The sequence below is a fragment of the Pan paniscus genome, chromosome 15 (assembly GCF_029289425.2).
Source record: "Pan paniscus chromosome 15, NHGRI_mPanPan1-v2.0_pri, whole genome shotgun sequence".
NCBI classification, from domain to species: Eukaryota; Metazoa; Chordata; class Mammalia; order Primates; family Hominidae; genus Pan; species Pan paniscus.
In genome coordinates this window covers 44,409,897-44,430,555 of record NC_073264.2, presented here as the reverse complement: position 1 = coordinate 44,430,555, position 20,659 = coordinate 44,409,897, and the positions used below count along the sequence as shown (strand labels likewise).

At 35.5% G+C, this 20,659-nt stretch overlaps 1 pseudogene; it reads right to left on the bottom strand.

Moving 5' to 3' along the window:
• Positions 1-210: 210 nt before the first annotated feature.
• Positions 211-3,879, bottom strand: LOC100994613 (tubulin beta chain-like; annotated as a pseudogene).
• Between the last annotated feature and the right edge of the window lie 16,780 nt (positions 3,880-20,659).

Genomic DNA, 20,659 nt, shown 5'->3' with positions numbered 1-20,659 from the left:
TCTAAGTAAAATTTGTAATATAGATGAGAAATAACCTGATTTTCTTTAATTACAGCTAGTCTATAAAATTGTTTATGGGGCAATTTTACATGTAATACCCTATAGTTATCTTTTAAAAAAGCATACCACACTTTATATTTTTCAAGTAACCTTCTTTTTTTTTTCTATGAGAATGCTTTATTAGACAAAACCACATACTATGAAAATGCTTTAAAATGCAACAAGTTGTGAGGTAAAGACATGAAGAATAAGTGCACAGTGAGACATGGCTATCCCAGAACACACTGTGAGTAAATAGAGAATCCCCATACTCCTTCTACTATTACCCAGTAACAGAAGGATGTAGGCCACCTCCTCCTCAGCACACTCCTCAAACTCTACCTCCTCCTCAACTGTGGCATGCTGGTAGTACTGTTGGTACTTGGACACAAGATTGTTCATGCTGCTCTTGGCCTCAGTGAACTCCATCTCATCCATGCCCTCACTCATATAGCAGTGCAGGAAGACCTTGCACCTGAACATGGCTGTGAACTGCTCCGAGATGTGGCCTGAACAGCTCCTGGATGGCCGTGTTGTTGCTGATAAAGGTGTCAGACATTTTTAGCCCCTGGGGTGGGATGTCACAGACAGCTGTTTTCACATGGTTGGGGAGCCAATAAGCAAAGTAGCAGCTGTTCTTGTTTTGAACATTGAGCATTTGCTCATCCACTTCCCATGTGGACATGTGGCCTCTGAAAATGGCAGGAACTGTTAGGTAGCAGCCATAACGAGGTGGGGTGTCACAAGCAGCTGTGATATTCTTGGTGTCAAACATCTGCTGAGTGAGTTCAGCCACGGTCAGGGCCTGGTACTGCTGACTGCCCTGGCTGGTCAGTGGGGCAAAGCCAGGCATGAAGAAGTGCAGGTAGGGGAATGGGATGATGTTCATGGTCAGCTTCCACAGGTCAGCATTCAGCTGGCCTGGGAATCGCAGGCAGGTGGCAAACCCATTTATGGTGGCAGATACTAGGAAGTTTAGGTCACTCTAGGTGGGCATGGGCAGCTTTAGGGTTCTGAAGCAGATGTCATAGAAGGCTTCATAATCAATGCAAAAAGTCTCATCTGCATTTGCTGTGAGACTTGGAGGGTGATATTGTGGGGCTCTAGCATGGTGCCTGACACCTTGGACAAGAGCAGAACGCTGAATGTGTTTATGATCCTATTTAAATGCTCTGAATAACTGTGATGAATTTACTCGTATAATCAGAATTCAGATTAAAAATTAAGACAACTGTTTTGTTTCCAACAGAAAGAAAAGTAAAATAAATGAAAAAAAGGAAAAAGGCATTTTTAAACCATCTTTGAAATGTTCCTTGCTCTAGGTTGAAATTCTTGTTTTTAGATTGCATAATGACTGATACTTCTTAAATTTCTTTTCCTTTCATTAATATTGCTATTGTATATGGGTAAACATTGTCTTGCTTTCATCTTAAAGAATAGATATAGATTACCAAGTATCTGCATTCTATAAACACAGATTTGTATACATAGTGAGTATACATGGAAATGTAATTGCTCAGAGAACTTGTTAATTATAATTTACTTTTTATGCAGAATTAAGATAAATTCATTGTATCTGTGTTCACATCAAATGCCTTGCTACCTTTCATAACACTGGCATTATTGATTTCAAAACCAAACAATTATTTCTTGGGGTGGAGCATATTCTGTTTATTGTAATATGTTTCATATTATCACTGGGTCCAATCTGTCAGATGCCAGTAGCAATCTTAGCCCAAAGTGTGACAAGCCAAATTTTCCCAGATATTGCCAAATGTGCACTGTAGGGCACAATTGTCCCTAGTTGACAACTGGGGGCTGATTTATATTTATATTTATATTTATATCTATCTCTGTGTATTCATTTATGTCTGTCTATATATCCATCCATTGAGTAAAATTATAAATGTAGAAGCAGGTTGCTTTCATTTATTTCTATTTTTAGTTTCTCTCTATTTCTTTACTATATTCTAATTAATTGTTGGTGAGTGTAGGTCACCAAAATATAAAGTTAAATTCCTCATTTCACAAATTTGCTCAGGTTTACTCACCTAGGTATATGCTAAGATAAGTTTTGAGTACTAACTCTGCATAAGCCACCATTATAAGTTATAGAGATACTTTAAATATTATTGAGAAGTAGTCGTTCCAGTCCAGGAGTTTTTAACATGGTGTAATTGTTGCTATCACTTGTCTTTCCAGCACCAGTCAAGGTGTATGTAGTCTAACAGAAAGATGAAAAGTTTAGACGTATTTCCACCAATACATTTTTAACTTAGAATAAATGCCAGTATGTAGGGAAACTAATTGAGAAAATATAAAAATATAGCTTTACTTTTTCTGAATATTCATAATAAAGAATTTAAAAGTTAGACTCCTTGAAAATTATCCATGTGTTAATTGTGTTTGCATGGCCTCTGAAATGTGGATAGGCTATTCTGCATACTGTAAGATCCACATGAGCAGGGACCACATCTGCAATATAGTCTTAGCATTTTAACTTCGAGATCTGAACAAGGCCTCAAACATAGAATATTCTCAAATTTTCTTGAATGATTGAATGAATAAATGAGTGAATTAATAAAACAATATTCAACTTAAAAGAAACTGAACTTGAAAAGAAAGGAATGCTTCTACAGATCTTAGAAAATATAGTTAATTAAAGATATAATTTCCTGTGAAAATTATTGAAATACAAACAATTTCAAATCCCCCCAAAATTTTTTTATCTGAGCAAAGATTTTATAAAAACAGAATTAATGGAAAACAATTGACAATTTTTACATAAGTTTTATACAGCTATTTCACTTACACAGGAAAGCCTTATAAATGACTTTTTTAGTATACTATTATATAATGATTTTCACAAATGAAATAGTTATATACTTTCAGAATCCTTACAGATTTTGTAGTTTTATTATAATTGACTAATAACATTTCCCTTTTATTGTTTTACCCGTTCTTAAAATATAGTATTTTTATTTGCCAATTTTCATGAGGCGAAAAATATAAAGTTCAGCTACTGTTTAATTCACAGTCATTAACTCTATCATCCCCCAAGCCAAATTCTATACTAAGGGCTTAAAAATTTGTTGTTGAATTAATAAATTCCATTTAAACAGAACTAAACTATTCTGCATTGAATTATTTCTTATGTTTCCTGGTTCCTGAAAAATTTACATTAAGTAGATTTTTACTTCTTCTTACCCAATTTCCATCCATTCTTCTCAGCTTCTATTTCAGCATACTCAGTTTATTAACTTCAGCTTGAAATTAATCTGTTAGATTGTTTAATTTGGATAAACAAATTTGCTTTTTTTTTCTTGTACTTGAGCATATACAAGGTTCTTAGCACTTCCACTGGGAAACATCAAGCTAAGTTCTTATTATTTAAACATTGCAGTATCTGTGCAATATACTGGTCACTTTAGAAGTTGGTTTAAAACTGACTTCTCATTGCAATCATTATATTTCAGTATCTCTGCATTATATTGCTCACTTTAGAAGTCCATTTATGACTTTTCCATTGTGAAAAATAAACTGTATATTCAAGTAGTCAAATAGCTAAAAACATAAAACAGCTATAACTGAAGAGTAGTGGAGACAAATAGTCCTTTACATTTTTTTGTGTGTAAAAGTATTCATTCAATTAATTAGAAAAAAATGAACATTTGCAACATATTAGCATATAGATAAATTTATTTTATTCCAAATTACCAAGTCTAAAAATATTGTCATTGTTGCAATTTACCACTAATGAAATAATATATTTTAATTTTTTTTTTCTATTTTCCCCCTTCCTCCCGTCTTTTCTCTTTTTCTCTGAGTGTATTACCTCATGGGGTCACATCCTATAGAGATTTGCCACAAGAAAACACCCTGTGTAAAGGGCTGCTTCCTCTTGTTGCCTGCAGTTCCAACACACGTTGAGTCTGTCTGCAGTGTTAAAGCACTTTGTTAAAAAACTTTTAGGACTTTCTTGTGGGCTTCAATAATTTCTTATAAAAAAGACTTACTATGTGGACCTGAAGAAATCAGAAAATGAAGCAAATGCATTTAAACTACTTAGCAAGAGTCATACTCCTCCCAACCCTATCCCAATGGCATAAATCAATAGAAGTTTATTTCTCACTCTCAAGGTGTCTGATGCAATTCTTGTGCCCTTCCTTGATTTTAACTGGATAGTCTGGACCATTTGTGTCTTAAAGGCAGTGTTCCAGCAGTAAGAGGTAGGGATGAGACATGCACACATTACTTCAACTTAGAGGTGACTGGCCAAAATTAAGCCCATGGTTCCAACACTTCTACAAAGAAGGCCGAAATACACAGCAATAGCATATCAAATATTTGGCTTAGACTGTCAATTCCATATAGGGTTTAAACAAGTTATGAATAAAATTTATGTATTAGCAAATTTTAAGTTGGTTTTAAACTGACAGTAAAATAGCATTGTTTTAAAGAAAATATTGATCTCATTTGTGTATGTGTTTATGTATGTAATACAAGGATGATACTATCATGATGTTTCTCAAAGTTCTTTGGGATCCAGGCTTCTTTCAGCTTACTGCACAATTATCCTTATTATGTGACCAAAATCACCAACATGGTAGAGAAAGGAACAAAGTAATAGAGAGAAGGGTATGAATGCCAACTAGATTTTAAGAAAGTCTGTTCAAACTGATATATGACATTTCCTTTTCATCCCATTGTTCACTGTCTTGTCACATGACCAAATCAAGAAGCAAAAGTGTTTTGCAAACAGATTGTCGGCTAAAATTTCTATAATTATGTAGAGGTAGAAACAGACACTTAGGAAAAAAGCAATCTCCATCACCATTAATCATAAATTAGTAGAAAATGCAGGATCAAATTCTAAGAGGCAGGAAAATCAAGACATTAAGTTTTAATTTCTGAAAAGTGTGAAGATTATTATATTAATTAACAAAAATAATTTTCGTATACTATGCAAACAACTAAAGATGTTTATTCCTTATATTTTCTTCTGTGGATGGACCAATGTTTTTCTTTGACTAAGCTGATAAGTGGTATACAAACTTAGAATTTACTAATTATTTTCTCTTAATCTTGAAATTATCAATTTCATCTATGTCTGTATTTCATTTTACTTCTGCATTTTATTTTCTGTACTTACTCTTTAAAATAGGGCAATACTTATATAATGGCAATCTTTCCTTTCATATATTTGTATAAATCTGTTTTTTGAAAGTAGTACTTTTAAAATAACATTACTATACAAACCATTTGAATATCAAGTCTTTTTTTAAAATAATGAATGAAAATATTTTTAGTTGTTTTTAAAAGGTTACATTTCTGTAAGAGAATAAAGAACATTGATTAGCGTTCCTTTGTTTTACAGATATATGACAGATTAATTACAGAAAATTCATGTAAAAACCTGCTATTTCTGTTATTGTAGTTGAAATTATGACAGCAATCCTATTTTATTGCTTTATTTTCAAAGGACAATAAGTCTAGAAAGTCACAAAATTTGTCAAAGTTGTAAAGTGATATATGAATATAGAAATTCTCTTGTCATTATCTAGCACTTACCTGAGCCAAAAAAAGATTTAAGCACAAAAACAATAGCGAAAACATAAGTGATGATGATGGTAGTAAATACATGGAGCAGTTAATTTCCATTAGGCACTGTGCTAAGCATGTTAAATGTATCAGTTATTTTAATACATTGCATATATGGTGGGAAAATTTAGACTTCTGTTTTATGTATGTTATATTAAAGCACATATAAGTAATTTTTTTCAAATTCCACAACTAATAATTAAGAAAAAAATGAATAAGTTTGAAGACTAGCCTAGAAAATATGGTGAGACCCCATCTCTATGAAAAATTTAGAAATTAGCCAGCTACTAAGGAGCTACTACTTAGTAGCCAGCTACTAAGGAATAAGCCAGCCCAGGAGTGGGAGCCAGCAGTGAGCAATGATTTCACCACTGCACTCCAGTCTAGGCAACAAAGTCAGACCCCCATCTCTAATGTATATGTCTGAATAAGTTTCAGAACACAATGGTATTATCTAAGAGACAATAAAAGACCAGAATATGAAATGCATGTAAGTTGGGAAAATGGTTCAAAATATGTACAGCAAAACAAGTGTTTGAGTATTTGTGCTTGTATGCACATATGCTACAACTTTTAATTATTATTATTTTTTTTTCTGAGACAGAGTCTTGCTCTGTCACCCAGAGCTAGAGTGCAATGGTGCGATCTTGGCTCCCTGCAACCTCCACCTCCTGGGTTAAAGCAATTCTCCTACTTTAGCCTCCCAAGTACCTGGGATTACAGGTGCGTGCCACCACACCTGGCAAATTTTTATATTTTTAGTAGAGATGGGGTTTCACCATGTTGGCCAGGCTGGTCTAGAGAAACTTTTATTGTTAATATACAAAAATATCATTAATAATATAAAAAAATAATTACTTGGGAAAAAAAAGAATTGTATGACAAAAAGAGTGTGATATAAAACAGTTCTAACAAAAAGCTGAAGTTTTCCAAATATGTGAGAAGTTTCTCAGAGAAATAAAAAGAGTAAAAAATAAGTGAAATTTTAAAATATTATTGTTAATAAAATAATAAATAAAAATAAGATCTTAAAATGTTAAGAAAATAAAATAAAAATAAACAATAGAAATAGGTATGATCAGAGACTGGCAACTTCACATAGGGCTAGAAGTAAACTGGCTGACAAATCCAGTGACTACATATACCTTTGATTATTAATTTTGTATTCTAGGAATTTAATGTATATAATCACTAAACAGAGACAAAAAGATAAATAATTTTTAATTAGCATGTTAGTTATAATAATCATATATAATCTTTTACATATTCAAAAACAAGGTAATAAAATTAAGCTTTATTTATACAATTGATACATAGTATTTCACTTTACCTTTAATAATATGTAAAAGTGTTCTAAGCCATAAGTGTTCTAAACCACATATTAATATAAAAAGATAATCTTTCAGTTAAGATGTCAAAGTAAGCCATGTGATTCACACACCACTGGCTAATTCATAAATAACTAAATAATAGCTGGACACAGAGATAGTTATAAATATAGGTAGATAGATAGATATCTAAAGGTTTTTTTCTTTAAATATGAATCTAGTTCATTGGCATTGAATATAGGCTATGGTTTATCCTCCTACCAGATGCATCACAAAAAAATACATAATATAAATATATGTCCAGAAGAAAAGAAGGCTGTATATGCAAGGAGAAAACATAACTTCCAAGAAAAAGAGAGTCCCTAGAAAATAATTTAAGAAGACCCACACTATTAGTATTTGTCCCTTGCATTCAATGACTGAAACATTGTTAATATTACTTATTACAAATTTTTAAATAAGTTATATATATGTCCATAAATATTTCCATTGTATGTCTCTATATCCTGCAATTGAATGTATAAAATATATACACATTTTATATATAGGTATGTGGGAATTTATACGTACATGTACATACATATGCTCTAGTTTGACTTGCTTTTTATCCCCATAGTGCAGCCCTCATCAAGTGTGCTTGATATTCTTTTCAAATAATTCTTTTTCTTAACTTAAATATATCACGGCTCCTCATATGTTTCAGTATGTCTTTTGTCTTTATTCATGAAAACCTGTGAGTTGTAGCCAGCTTCACTAACAAACATATCTGGTTCTCCTTTTCTTCCTATGCAAAAGGCAAACTTCTTAGCCCTATTACAATTAGATAGAGCTAATTCATTTTTCTCCGGACAAGGAAATGTATTTGAAGTGCTGCATGTCTTTTGGAGGGTAAAACTATAAAACCCCCAGTGAATAGTCCAGTTCCTTTCTTCTTCTTCTTTTTTTTTATTAGTTTTCTTTTTTATTTATTTATTTATTATTATTATACTTTAAGTTTTAGGGTACATGTGCACAATGTGCAGGTTAGTGGCATATATATACATGTGCCATGCTGGTGCGCTGCACCCACTAACTCATCATCTAGCATTAGGTATATCTCCCAGTGCTATCCCTCACCTTTCCCCCCACCCCACAACAGTCCTCAGAGTGTGATGTTCCCCTTCCTGTGTCCATGTGTTCTAATTGTTCACTTCCCACCTATAAGTGAGAATATGCAGTGTTTGGTTTTTTGTTCTTGCGATAGTTTACTGAGAATGATGATTTCCAATTTCATCCATGTCCCTACAAAGGATGTGAACTCATCATTTTTATGGCTGCATAGTATTCCATGGTGTATATGTGCCACATTTTCTTAATCCAGTCTATCATTGTTGGACATTTGGGTTGGTTCCAAGTCTTTGCTATTGTGAATAATGCCTCAATAAACATACGTGTGCATGTGTCTTTATAGCAGCATGATTTATAGTCCTTTGGGTATATACCCAGTAATGGGATGGCTGGGTCAAATGGTATTTCTAGTTCTAGATCCCTGAGGAATCGCCACACTGACTTGCACAATGGTTGAACTAGTTTACAGTCCCACCAACAGTGTAAAAGTGTTCCTATTTCTCCACATCCTCTCCAGCACCTGTTGTTTCCTGACTTTTTTATGATTGCCATTCTAACTGGTGTGAGATGGTATCTCATTGTGGTTTTGATTTGCATTTCTCTGATGGCCAGTGATGGTGAGCATTTTTTCATGTGTTTTTTGGCTGCATAAATGTCTTCTTTTGAGAAGTGTCTGTTCATGTCCTTCGCCCACTTGTTGATGGGGTTGTTTGTTTTTTCTTGTAAATTTTTTGGAGTTCATTGTAGATTCTGGATATTAGCCCTTTGTCAGATTAGTAGGTTGCACAAATTTTCTCCCATTTTGTAGGTTGCCTGTTCATTCTGATGGTAGTTTCTTTTGCTGTGCAGAACTCTTTAGTTTAATTAGATCCCATTTGTCAATTTTGGCTTTTGTTGCCATTGCTTTTGGTGTTTTAGACATGAAGTCCTTGCCCATGCCTATGTCCTGAATGGTAATGCCTAGGTTTTCTTCTAGGGTTTTTATGGTTTTAGGTCTAACGTTTAAGTCTTTAATCCATCTTGAATTGATTTTTGTATAAGGTGTAAGGAAGGGATCCAGTTTCAGCTTTCTACATATGGCTAGCCAGTTTTCCCAGCACCATTTATTAAATAGGGAATCCTTTCCCCATTGCTTGTTTTTCTCAGGTTTGTCAAAGATCAGATAGTTGTAGATATGTGGCGTTATTTCTGAGGGCTCTGTTCTGTTCCATTGATCTATATCTCTGTTTTGGTAACAGTACCATGCTGTTTAGGTTACTGTAGCCTTGTAGTATAGTTTGAAGTCAGGTAGTGTGATGCCTCCAACTTTGTTCTTTTGGCTCAGGATTGACATGGCGATGCAGGCTCTTTTTTGGTTCCATATGAACTTTAAAGTAGTTTTTTCCAATTCTGTGAAGAAAGGCATTGGTAGCTTGATGGGGATGGCACTGAATATGTAAATTACCTTGGGCAGTATGGCCATTTTCACGATATTGATTCTTCCTACCCAGGAGCATGGAATGTTCTTCCATTTGTTTGTATCCTCTTTTATTTCATGGAGCAGTGGTTTGTAGTTCTCCTTGAAGAGGTCCTTCACATCCCTTTTAAGTTGGATTCCTAGGTATTTTATTCTCTTTGAAGCAATTGTGAATGGGAGTTCACTCATGATTTGGCTCTCTGTCTGTTGGTGGTGTATAAGAATGCTTGTGAGTTTTGTACATTGATTTTGTATCCTGAGACTTTGCTGAAGTTGCTTATCAGCTTAAGGAGATTTTGGGCTGAGACAATGGGGTTTTCTAGATATACAATCATGTCATCTGCAAACAGGGACAATTTGACTTCCTCTTTTCCTAATTGAATCCCCTTTATTTCCTTCTCCTGCCTAATTGCCCTGGCCAGAGCTTCCAACACTATGTTGAATAGGAGTGGTGAGAGAGGGCATCCCTGTCTTGTGCCAGTTTTCAAAGGGAATGCTTCCAGTTTTTGCCCATTCAGTATGATATTGGCTGTGGGTCTGTCATAGATAGCTGTTATTATTTTGAGATACGTCCCATCAATACCTAATTTATTGAGAGTTTTTAGCATGAAGCGTTGTTGAATTTTGTCAAAGGCCTTTTCTGCATCTATTGAGATAATCATGTGGTTTTTGTCTTTGGTTCTGTTTATATGCTGGATTCCATTTATTGATTTGCGTATATTGAACCAGTCTTGCATCCCAGGGATGAAGCCCACTTGATCATGGTGGATAAGCTTTTTGATGTGCTGCTGGATTCAGTTTGCCAGTATTTTATTGAGGATTTTTGCATCAATGTTCATCAAGGATATTGATCTAAAATTCTCTTTTTTTGTTGTGTCTCTGCCCGGCTTTGGTATCAGGATGATGCTTGCCTCATAAAATGAGTTAGGGAGGATTCCTTCTTTTTCTATTGATTGGAATAGTTTCAGAAGGAATGGTACCAGTTCCTCCTTGTACCTCTGGTAGAATTCGGCTGTGAATCCATCTGGTCCTGGACTCTTTTTGGTTGGTAAGCTATTGATTATTGCCACAATTTTAGTGCCTGTTATTGGTCTATTCAGAGATTCAGCTTCTTCCTGGTTTAGTCTTGGGAGGGTGTATGTGTCGAGGAATTTATCCATTTCTTCTAGATTTTCTAGTTTATTTGCGTAGACATGTTTGTAGTATTCTCTGATGGTAGTTTGTATTTCTGTGGGATCGGTGGTGATATCCCCTTTATCATTTTTTATTGCGTTTATTTGATTCTTCTCTTTTTTCTTTATTAGTCTTGCTAGCGGTCTATCAATTTTGTTGATCCTTTCAAAAAACCAGCTCCTGGATTCGTTAATTTTTTGAAGGGTTTTTTGTGTCTCTATTTCCTTCAGTTCTGCTCTGATTTTAGTTATTTCTTGCCTTCTGCTAGCTTTTGAATATGTTTGCTCTTGCTTTTCTAGTTCTTTTAATTGTGATGTTAGGGTGTCAATTTTGGATCTTTCCTGCTTTCTTTTGTGGGCATTTAGTGCTATAAATTTCCCTCTACACACTGCTTTGAATGTGTCCCACAGATTCTGGTATGTTGTGTCTTTGTTCTCGTTGGTTTCAAAGAACATCTTTATTTCTGCCTTCATTTCGTTATGTACCTAGTAGTCATTCAGGAGCAGGTTGTTCAGTTTCCATGTAGTTGAGCGGTTTTGAGTGAGATTCTTAATCCTGAGTTCTAGTTTGATTGCACTGTGGTCTGCGAGATAGTTTGTTATAATTTCTGTTCTTTTACATTTGATGAGGAGAGCTTTACTTCCAACTATGTGGTCAGTTTTGGAATAGGTGTGGTGTAGTGCTGAAAAAAATGTATATTCTGTTGATTTGGGGTGGAGAGTTCTGTAGATGTCTGTTAGGTCTGCTTGGTGCAGAGCTGAGTTCAATTCCTGGGTATCCTTGTTGACTTTCTGTCTCGTTGATCTGTCTAATGTTGACAGTGGGGTGTTAAAGTCTCCCATTATTAATATGTGGGAGTCTAAGTCTCTTTGTAGGTCACTCAGGACTTGCTTTATGAATATTGGTGCTCCTGTATTGGATGCATGTATATTTAGGATAGTTAGCTCTTCTTGTTGAACTGATCCCTTTACCATTAAGTAATGGCCTTCTTTGTCTCTTTTGATCTTTGTTGGTTTAAAGTCTGTTTTATCAGAGACTAGGATTGCAACCCCTGCCTTTTTTTGTTTCCCATTTGCTTGGTAGATCTTCCTCCATCCTTTTATTTTGAGCCTATGTTTGTCTCTGCCTGTGAGATGGGTTTCCTGAATACAGCACAGTGATGGGTCTTGACTCTTTATCCAATTTGCCAGTCTTTGTCTTTTAATTGGAGCATTTAGGCCATTTACATTTAAAGTTAATATTGTTATGTGTGAATTTGATCCTGCCATTATGATGTTAGCTGGTTATTTTGCTCGTTAATTGATGCAGTGTCTTCCTAGTCTCAATGGTCTTTACATTTTGGCATTATTTTCCAGTGGCTGGTACCGGTTGTTCCTTTCCATGTTTAGCGCTTCCTTCAGGAGCTCTTTTAGGGCAGGCCTGGTGGTGACAAAATCTCTCAGCATTTGCTTGTCTGTAAAGTATTTTATTTCTCCTTCACTTATGAAGCTTAGTTTGGCTGGATATGAAATTCTGGGTTGAAAATTCTTTTCTTTAAGAATGTTGAATATTGGCCCCCACTCTCTTCTGGCTTGTAGAGTTTCTGCCAAGAGATCTGCTGTTAGTCTGATGGGCTTCCCTTTAAGGGTAACCCGACCATTCTCTCTGGCTGCCCTTAACATTTTTTCCTTCATTTCAACTTTGGTGAATCTGACAATTATGTGTCTTGGTGTTGCTCTTCTCGAGGAGTATCTTTGTGGCGTTCTCTGTATTTCCTAAATCTGAACGTTGGCCTGCCTTGCTAGATTGGGGAAGTTCTCCTGGATAATATCCTGCAGAGTGTTTTCCAACTTGGTTCCATTCTCCCTGTCACTTTCAGGTACACCAATCAGACTTAGATTTGGTCTTTTCACATAGTCCCATATTTCTTGGAGGCTTTGCTCGTTTCTTTTTTTTCTTTTTTCTCTAAACTTCCCATCTTGCTTCATTTCATTCATTTCATCTTCCGTCACTGATACCCTTTCTTCCAGTTGATCACATCGGCTCCTGTGGCTTCTGCATTATTCATGTAGTTCTCGAGCCTTGGTTTTCAGCTCCATCAGCTCCTTTAAGCACTTCTCTGTATTGGTTATTCTAGTTATACATTCTTCTAAATTTTTTCCATAGTTTTCAACTTCTTTGCCTTTGTTTGAATGTCCTCCCGTAGCTCGGAGTAATTTGATTGTCTGAAGCCTTCTTCTCTCAGCTCATCAAAGTCATTCTCCATCCAGCTTTGTTCCGTTGCTGGTGAGGAGCTGCGTTCATTTGGAGGAGGAGAGGCGGTCTGCTTTTTAGAGTTTCCAGTTTTTCTTCTCTGTTTTTTCCCCATCTTTGTGGTTTTATCTACTTTTGGTCTTTGATGATGGTGATGTACAGATGGGTTTTTGGTGTGGATGTCCTTTCTGTTTGTTAGTTTTCCTTCTAACAGACAGGACCCTCAGCTGCAGGTCTGTTGGAGTATCCGGCCGTGTGAGGTGTCAGTGTGCCCCTGCCGGGGGGTGCCTCCCAGTTAGGCTGCTCGGGGGTCAGGGGTCAGGGACCCACTTGAGGAGGCAGTCTGCCCATTCTCAGATCTCCACCTGTGTGCTGGGAGAACCACTGCTCTCTTCAAACTGTCAGACAGGGACATTTAAGTCTGCAGAGGTTACTGCTGTCTTTTTGTTTGTCTGTGCCCTGCCCCCAGAGGTGGAGCCTACAGAGGCAGGCAGGCCTCCTTGAACTGTGGTGGGCTCCACCCAGTTCGAGGTTCCCAGCTGCTTTGTTTACCTAAGCAAGCCTGGGCAATGGCGGGTGCCCCTCCCCCAGCCTTGCTGTCACCTTGCAGTTTGATCTCAGATTGCTGTGCTAGCAATCAGCAAGACTCCGTGGGCGTAGGACCCTCTGAGCCAGGTGCGGGTTATAATCTCCTGGTGCGCCATTTTTTAAGCCTGTCGGAAAAGCACAGTATTCGGTTGGGAGTGACCTGATTTTCCAGGTGCTGTCTGTCACCACTTTCTTTGACTAGGAATGGGAAATCCCTGACCCTTTGCGCTTCCCCAGTGTGGCAGTGCCTCGCCCTGCTTCGGCTTGTGCATGGTGTGCGCACCCACTGACTTGCGCCCACTGTCTGGCACTCCCTAGTGAGATGAACCCGGTACCTCAGATGGAGATGCAGAAATCACCCATCTTCTGCATCACTCACGCTGGGAGCTGTAGACCGGAGCTGTTCCCATTCGGCCATCTTGGCTCCTCCCCCGACTTCTCCCTCTTCTTCTTTCATAAATATGGAGACCATATGTGATGGCTAAACTATTATCAACATAACATGCACAGTATGTAATGCTTTGGGCTTGATTATCCTCTTTGCCAACTGTCCTAGAATTGCTGTCATGTTTAATTATTTTTAAACACTCACATTAATGGAAAGTCAAGCTCTGTCAAAATGATCTTACCAATGTTCCTTACATTTCCCGTCCTTTTCTCTTCCAGAGATACTGATCAGATTATTGAAATTATTACTTGCTTTCCAATAGACTCCTCACTATTCAATTCTTTCAATATATGGCTGTGAAAATAAAATTTCCAGACATTGATGTTGAGGTGTTTGTCTCATGCTTAAGAAAATTTTTTATGGCTTCCTATTGATTATAATATACAACTCAAATTCCCAAGTGTTCATGATCTTCTCAACGTGGCCCCAGTCTACATTTCTAATCTTATAATAACTCACTCCCTAAAAGCCCAGCTACTATAATCTTTACTACACAAGAGACTGCTTTATATTCTATGGAATTGCTGTGCGCTAATACAGTTTCAAACCTTTCTATTTCCTTACGCAGTATGCTCCTGCTTCTTTGATTTATCAGTTATAACTCTCACATTCACTCAGATGTCACTCTTTTTGTTAACTTTCCAAGGCTCCAACTCCCACTCCAAAAACTAGTTTAAAAAATTTTCCAGCAGTCCACATATTTAAGAGATGTACATGGTGAAAAGGATAATAAAGCACAGAATTTCATTTTTAGTTTATTTTGAAAGATAAAATGAAGTTCTAAATTATTTTTAATAATTTGATACAATAATTATTGGAACAAACATAATTTCATGTACAAATTCAATGTGTAAAAAGATAGAGTGAAGAAGTTGTAACAAAATTAAAGCTATGCCTTGGCCCTTAGTAGAAGGATAAAATAATATGACTTGTGTTTATAGCATAGAGGATGTTTTATCATAATCTCCAACATTTTATCACAAAAATAAGTGAAGCATTGAAAAATTTAAACTACAATTATTCATTCTCTTTCAGGAACATATTGTCAGACAATACTCCATATAATAGAAACAACTGTGAATGAGAGTAATAAATCTTCATCCTTGTAATGAATTCTCACTATATTAAAAGCTGATAGATTAAAATAATATAAATATTTCACTTGTCTTTAAAAATCATTGCAGATCCTGTGATCAAGATATGGGATGTGATATACAATATAAAATAATACTGCTATGCAGATAAACAAAATTTGGTGTAATTCCCAGTTTGGCAGCTTTTTCATTTGGTCTCTCTGGTCTTATTTTTGTTTAAATCTGACTATCATGAAGTAACTGCTAACTATATCTATCTGTTGTTTTTGTTTTATAAAGCACCACATTTCATTTCTATAACACAGCAGTGAGTCTAAGTAGCTACTTCAAGTATCTGTGCTTTTACAATTTTTTTTTTTACTTCAGCAGGCTTCTTTGGTGCTGTTCCATCTCAGAAGTCCTTGCAATCTTTATAATGTTTTCAAAGAAGAAACAAACAAACTCAAAAAACTTTGAATACACTTTAAGAAAAATGCTTATTCTTAAAAGAATGCAGACTTTTGAATTTGGTTGGTCTTTAAAAATAAGATAAGTTCTTTTTGATATAATAACCTGACTACAAAACTGAATGTAGGTTTATATTGTTGTAAGAAAAAAAATAACTTAAAATGCCTTGTCACTTCTTCTAAGATAATGAAAGGAAAGTTTATGGAAAAGTTTTCTAAAATAAAAGAACACATTAACAGCTTGTATTTCTCACAGGCACACTCAACGGCGCTCTCTCAAGTATTCCTTTGTCATAATGTTTGTATACTGGTGAAAATAGTTGTTTTTAGAGGATCTTGTTTTGTCCCCATTGAGCAAGTTTGCCGCAGTGAAATAGGTGCAGATAATTGTAATGTAGCGTAAGAATCACTGTCGCATTTGTGGATTTAAGATAATTGCATAATTAATGCAGAGTTTTAGCTTATTAAAATTTAAAAGATAGTGGGGAAAGTGAACAGAAATACTAACATTTAAAAAGTTGCTCCCTCTATTTATATTTTTCTACCTTAGGTTGTATAAAGACAAGTCCTTGATTTACAATTAATTTCAAAAACAAACACCAATACATCAAAATGTAAGTTAACAAGAAAATACGCATGCTATTAAATGACATTAGTACATAGAAAATGAGACACCAGAGAAGATATTATAACCTATTTGAATACTACACATTTATATTTAATACCTCTGTAAGTAATAAAGCTTATAAATAAGTCATGCATAATTTATTTTCAACAAAGACATTTCTATGTAATTTCATTCCACTATTACAAGCTATAAATGTTCATTTCTACTAAGAAGGTAATGGCATTTATTATTTCCGTAAGTGAAAGAGTATGCTTGATGTCGTCTAGGAAATAGATAAGTAAAGGTAGTGCTTTCATGGTATGCTGGGCCTGCATGTTCCCTTTTGAAGTAACACCCTACTTTCTTAAGTTTCAAAGTACTTGACATGATACTCAAAATTTGCAATGTGGAACACCATTTTATTTTTTATTCTCATAAACTATAATCACTGTATATTGTTCTTGATTCAAAAACAGTGTTGCAATTACGTTATTCAGCTAAGCTGAAATACACTGAACATCTACTATGCTTGCCAGTCATGTGGTTCAAAGTAAACAAGATATTGTTACCCATTAGAGAGATGTAATTTAACAGGGAGACAGACATCTAACTAAATTACAACTATAAAATTATATGTGTTATAGTAAAAATATATTAAAAATTACAGTATAAATGTGGGGGAAAAAACCCTTAAACTTTCTGTGGTAGTTTATATCAGACTTTACAAAAGAAATGGATTTTGAGTTGAGACGTGAAGTGAAAATTCATGAAGAGCATGAACAGCTGCTTTATCAAGTTGGAATCCATATGAAGGAGAGATGCTTATACAGTGGCTTGACGTTGTCAAATAAATTTCCTTATTTCTCAAACTTCTATAATGTTTATTGCATTAAGTGGCATATTTTTAAAGATTAGGCTGAAAGGGCAGGGAGCAAACTGCAAAGCCAAATCTCCTAGAACCCTTCTCTTCCATAAATTAAAAAAAAAAAATTAGTCTGGGTAGGTAAACTAAAACAAATATACCTATTAATCATTCAATTTAACTTTATGGTTTGTGAACACTGTTTTCTTTGACTTCTACTACTCCTATCCTGGCCAAGCTGTCTCTGAAACATATAAAGGTTGTTTCTATCTCAATAATTTGCATTTGTGCTCTCTGTACCTGTTCTGTTCTTACATCTGAGAGTCATGTGTCTGGCTCTTAATCACCATTAAGCTTTCTCTTGTCCAATATCTTCTGTAGTTTTCCACAGACAAGCATACACTATTGTATTCATGGTTTGTATTTTCTTAAGAGTCTCTTACCAATGAATCCATTTTATTCATTTGTTTGTGAAAATGTGTATTGTCTACATCTTTGCCCTAAGCAAAGGGAGAAGCATATGCTTAGTGTCAGTAGGTGATTAGTTTACATCATTGTCATGTATATTAGACAGTCAAACGTTTCTGTTGATGACATCTTGGACAGAATAAAATCAATTTTTTCCATTAAATATTTAAGGTGAATATAAAGATAAGTATATTGTTCCTTAACCTAATGAGAATAAATTTAAAATGAAAAATATTTTATTTTTAATCTTTTAAAAATTGTTTTTCAATTCCTAAAGGAACATATGCAAATTAATGACTTACATCTACTAAAATTAATAATAGAATATATCAATATTTAAATGATAGTAACGTAAAATGTATATTAATAAAATGTTTTTAACATATTGTAAAAGCATTTTAATTCATTTCCAATGCCAATCAGAAATATAATTCTAACAAGCTTTATGTTTGCAAGAAGCATATCATACATATTAATATTATTATGTATGAGTAGTCAAGTCTGATACCATTTCACACATAAATAATTGTAATCAGGAAATCAAAATTCAGAACAAAAATACATCCTCTTCCTTATGCCATTTTAAAGAAGAAAATCAAGGGAAACATCATTTATTCCACATATGACCTTTCCTTCATCTATGAATATATGTATTGCTTAAGAAGATATTAGGATTCTTTTTTTTATTATTATTATACTTTAAGTTTTAGGGTACATGTGCAAAACGTACAGGTTTGTTACATATGTATACATGTGCTGCACCCATTAGCTTGTCATTTAGCATTAGGTATATCTCCTAATGCTCTCCCTCCCCCTCCACCCACCCCACAACAGTCCCCAGAGTGTGATGTTCCCCTTCCTGTGTCCATGTGTTCTCATTGTTCACTTCCCACCTATAAGTGAGAATATGTGGTGTTTGGCTTTTTGTTCTTGCGATAGTTTACTGAGAATGATGAGTTCCAATTTCATCCATGTCCCTACAAAGGACGTGAACTCATCCTTTTTTATGGCTGCATAGTATTCCATGGTGTATATGTGCCACATTTTCTTAATCCAGTCTATCATTGTTGGACATTTGGGTTGGTTCCAAGTCTTTGCTATTGTGAATAGTGCCGCAATAAACATACGTGTGCATGTGTCTTTATAGCAGCATGATTTATAGTCCTTTGGGTATATACCCAGTAATGGGATGGCTGGGTCAAACGGTATTTCTAGTTCTAGATCGCTGAGGAATCGCCACACCGACTTCCACAATGGTTGAACTAGTTTACAGTCCCACCAACAGTGTAAAAGTGTCCCTATTCCTCCACATCCTCTCCAGCACTTGTTGTTTCCTGACGTTTTTATGATTGCCATTCTAACTGGTGTGAGATGGTATCTCATTGTGGTTTTGATTTGCATTTCTCTGATGGCCAGTGATGGTGAGCATTTTTTCATGTGTTTTTTGGCTGCACAAATGTCTTCTTTTGAGAAGTGTCTGTTCATGTCCTGTGCCCACTTTTTGATGGGGTTGTTTGTTTTTTTCTTGTACATTTTTTGGAGTTCATTGTAGATTCTGGATATTAGCCCTTTGTCAGATGAGTAGGTTGCACAAATTTTCTCCCATTTTGTAGGTTGCCTGTTCACTCTGATGGTAGTTTCTTTTGCTGTGCAGAACTCTTTAGTTTAATTAGATCCCATTTGTCAATTTTGTCTTTTGTTGCCATTGCTTTTGGTGTTTTAGACATGAAGTCCTTGCCCATGCCTATGTCCTGAATGGTAATGCCTAGGTTTTCTTCTAGGGTTTTTATGGTTTTAGGTCTAATGTTTACGTCTTTAATCCATCTTGAATTAATTTTTGTATAAGGTGTAAGGAAGGGATCCAGTTTCAGCTTTCTACATATGGCTAGCCAGTTTTCCCAGCACCATTTATGAAATAGGGAATCCTTTCCCCATTGCTTGTTTTTCTCAGGTTTGTCAAAGATCAGATAGTTGCAGATATGTGGCGTTATTTCTGAGGGCTCTGTTCTGTTCCATTGATCTATATCTCTGTTTTGGTACCAGTACCATGCTGTTTTGGTTACTGTAGCCTTGTAGTATAGTTTGAAGTCAGGTAGTGTGATGCCTCCAGCTTTGTTCTTTTGGCTTAGGATTGACTTGGCGATGGGGGCTCTTTTTTGGTTCCAAATGAACTATAAAATAGTTTTTTCCAATTCTGTGAAGAAAGTCATTGGTAGCTTGATGGGGATGGCATTGAATCTATAAATTACCTTGGGCAGTATGGCCATTTTCACGATATTGATTCTTCCTACCCATGAGCATGGAATGTTCTTCCATTTGTTTGTATCCTCTTTTATTTCATGGAGCAGTGGTTTGTAGTTCTCCTTGAAGAGGTCCTTCACGTCCCTTGTAAGTTGGATTCCTCAGTATTTCACTCTCTTTGAAGCAATTGTGAATGGGAGTTCACTCATGATTTGGCTCTCTGTTCCTCTGTTACTGGTGTTTAAGAATGCTTGTGATTTTTGTACCTTGATTTTGTATCCTCAGACTTTGCTGAAGTTGCTTATCAGCTTAAGGAGATTTTGGGCTGAGACAATGGGGTTTTCTAGATATACAATCATGTCATCTGCAAACAGGGACAATTTGACTTCCTCTTTTCCTAATTGAATACCCTTTATTTCCTTCTCCTGCCTGATTGACCTGGCCAGAACTTCCAACACTATGTTGAATAGGAGTGGTGAGAGAGAGCATCCCTGTCTTGTGCCAGTTTTCAAAGGAAATGCTTCCAGTTTTTGCCCATTCAGTATGATATTGGCTGTGGGTTTGTCATAGATAGCTGTTATTATTTTGAGATACGTCCCATCAATACCTAATTTATTGAGAGTTTTTAGCATGAAGCGTTGTTGAATTTTGTCAAAGGCCTTTTCTGCATCTATTGAGATAATCATGTGGTTTTTGTCTTTGGTTCTGTTTATATGCTAGATTCCATTTATTGATTTGCGTATATTGAACCAGCCTTGCATCCCAGGGATGAAGCCCACTTGATCATGGTGGATAAGCTTTTTGATGTGCTGCTGGATTCGGTTTGCCAGTATTTTATTGAGGATTTTTGCATCAATGTTCATCAAGGATATTGGTCTAAAATTCTCTTTTTTTGTTGTGTCTCTGCCCGGCTTTGGTATCAGGATGATGCTTGCCTCATAAAATGAGTTAGGGAGGATTCCCTCTTTT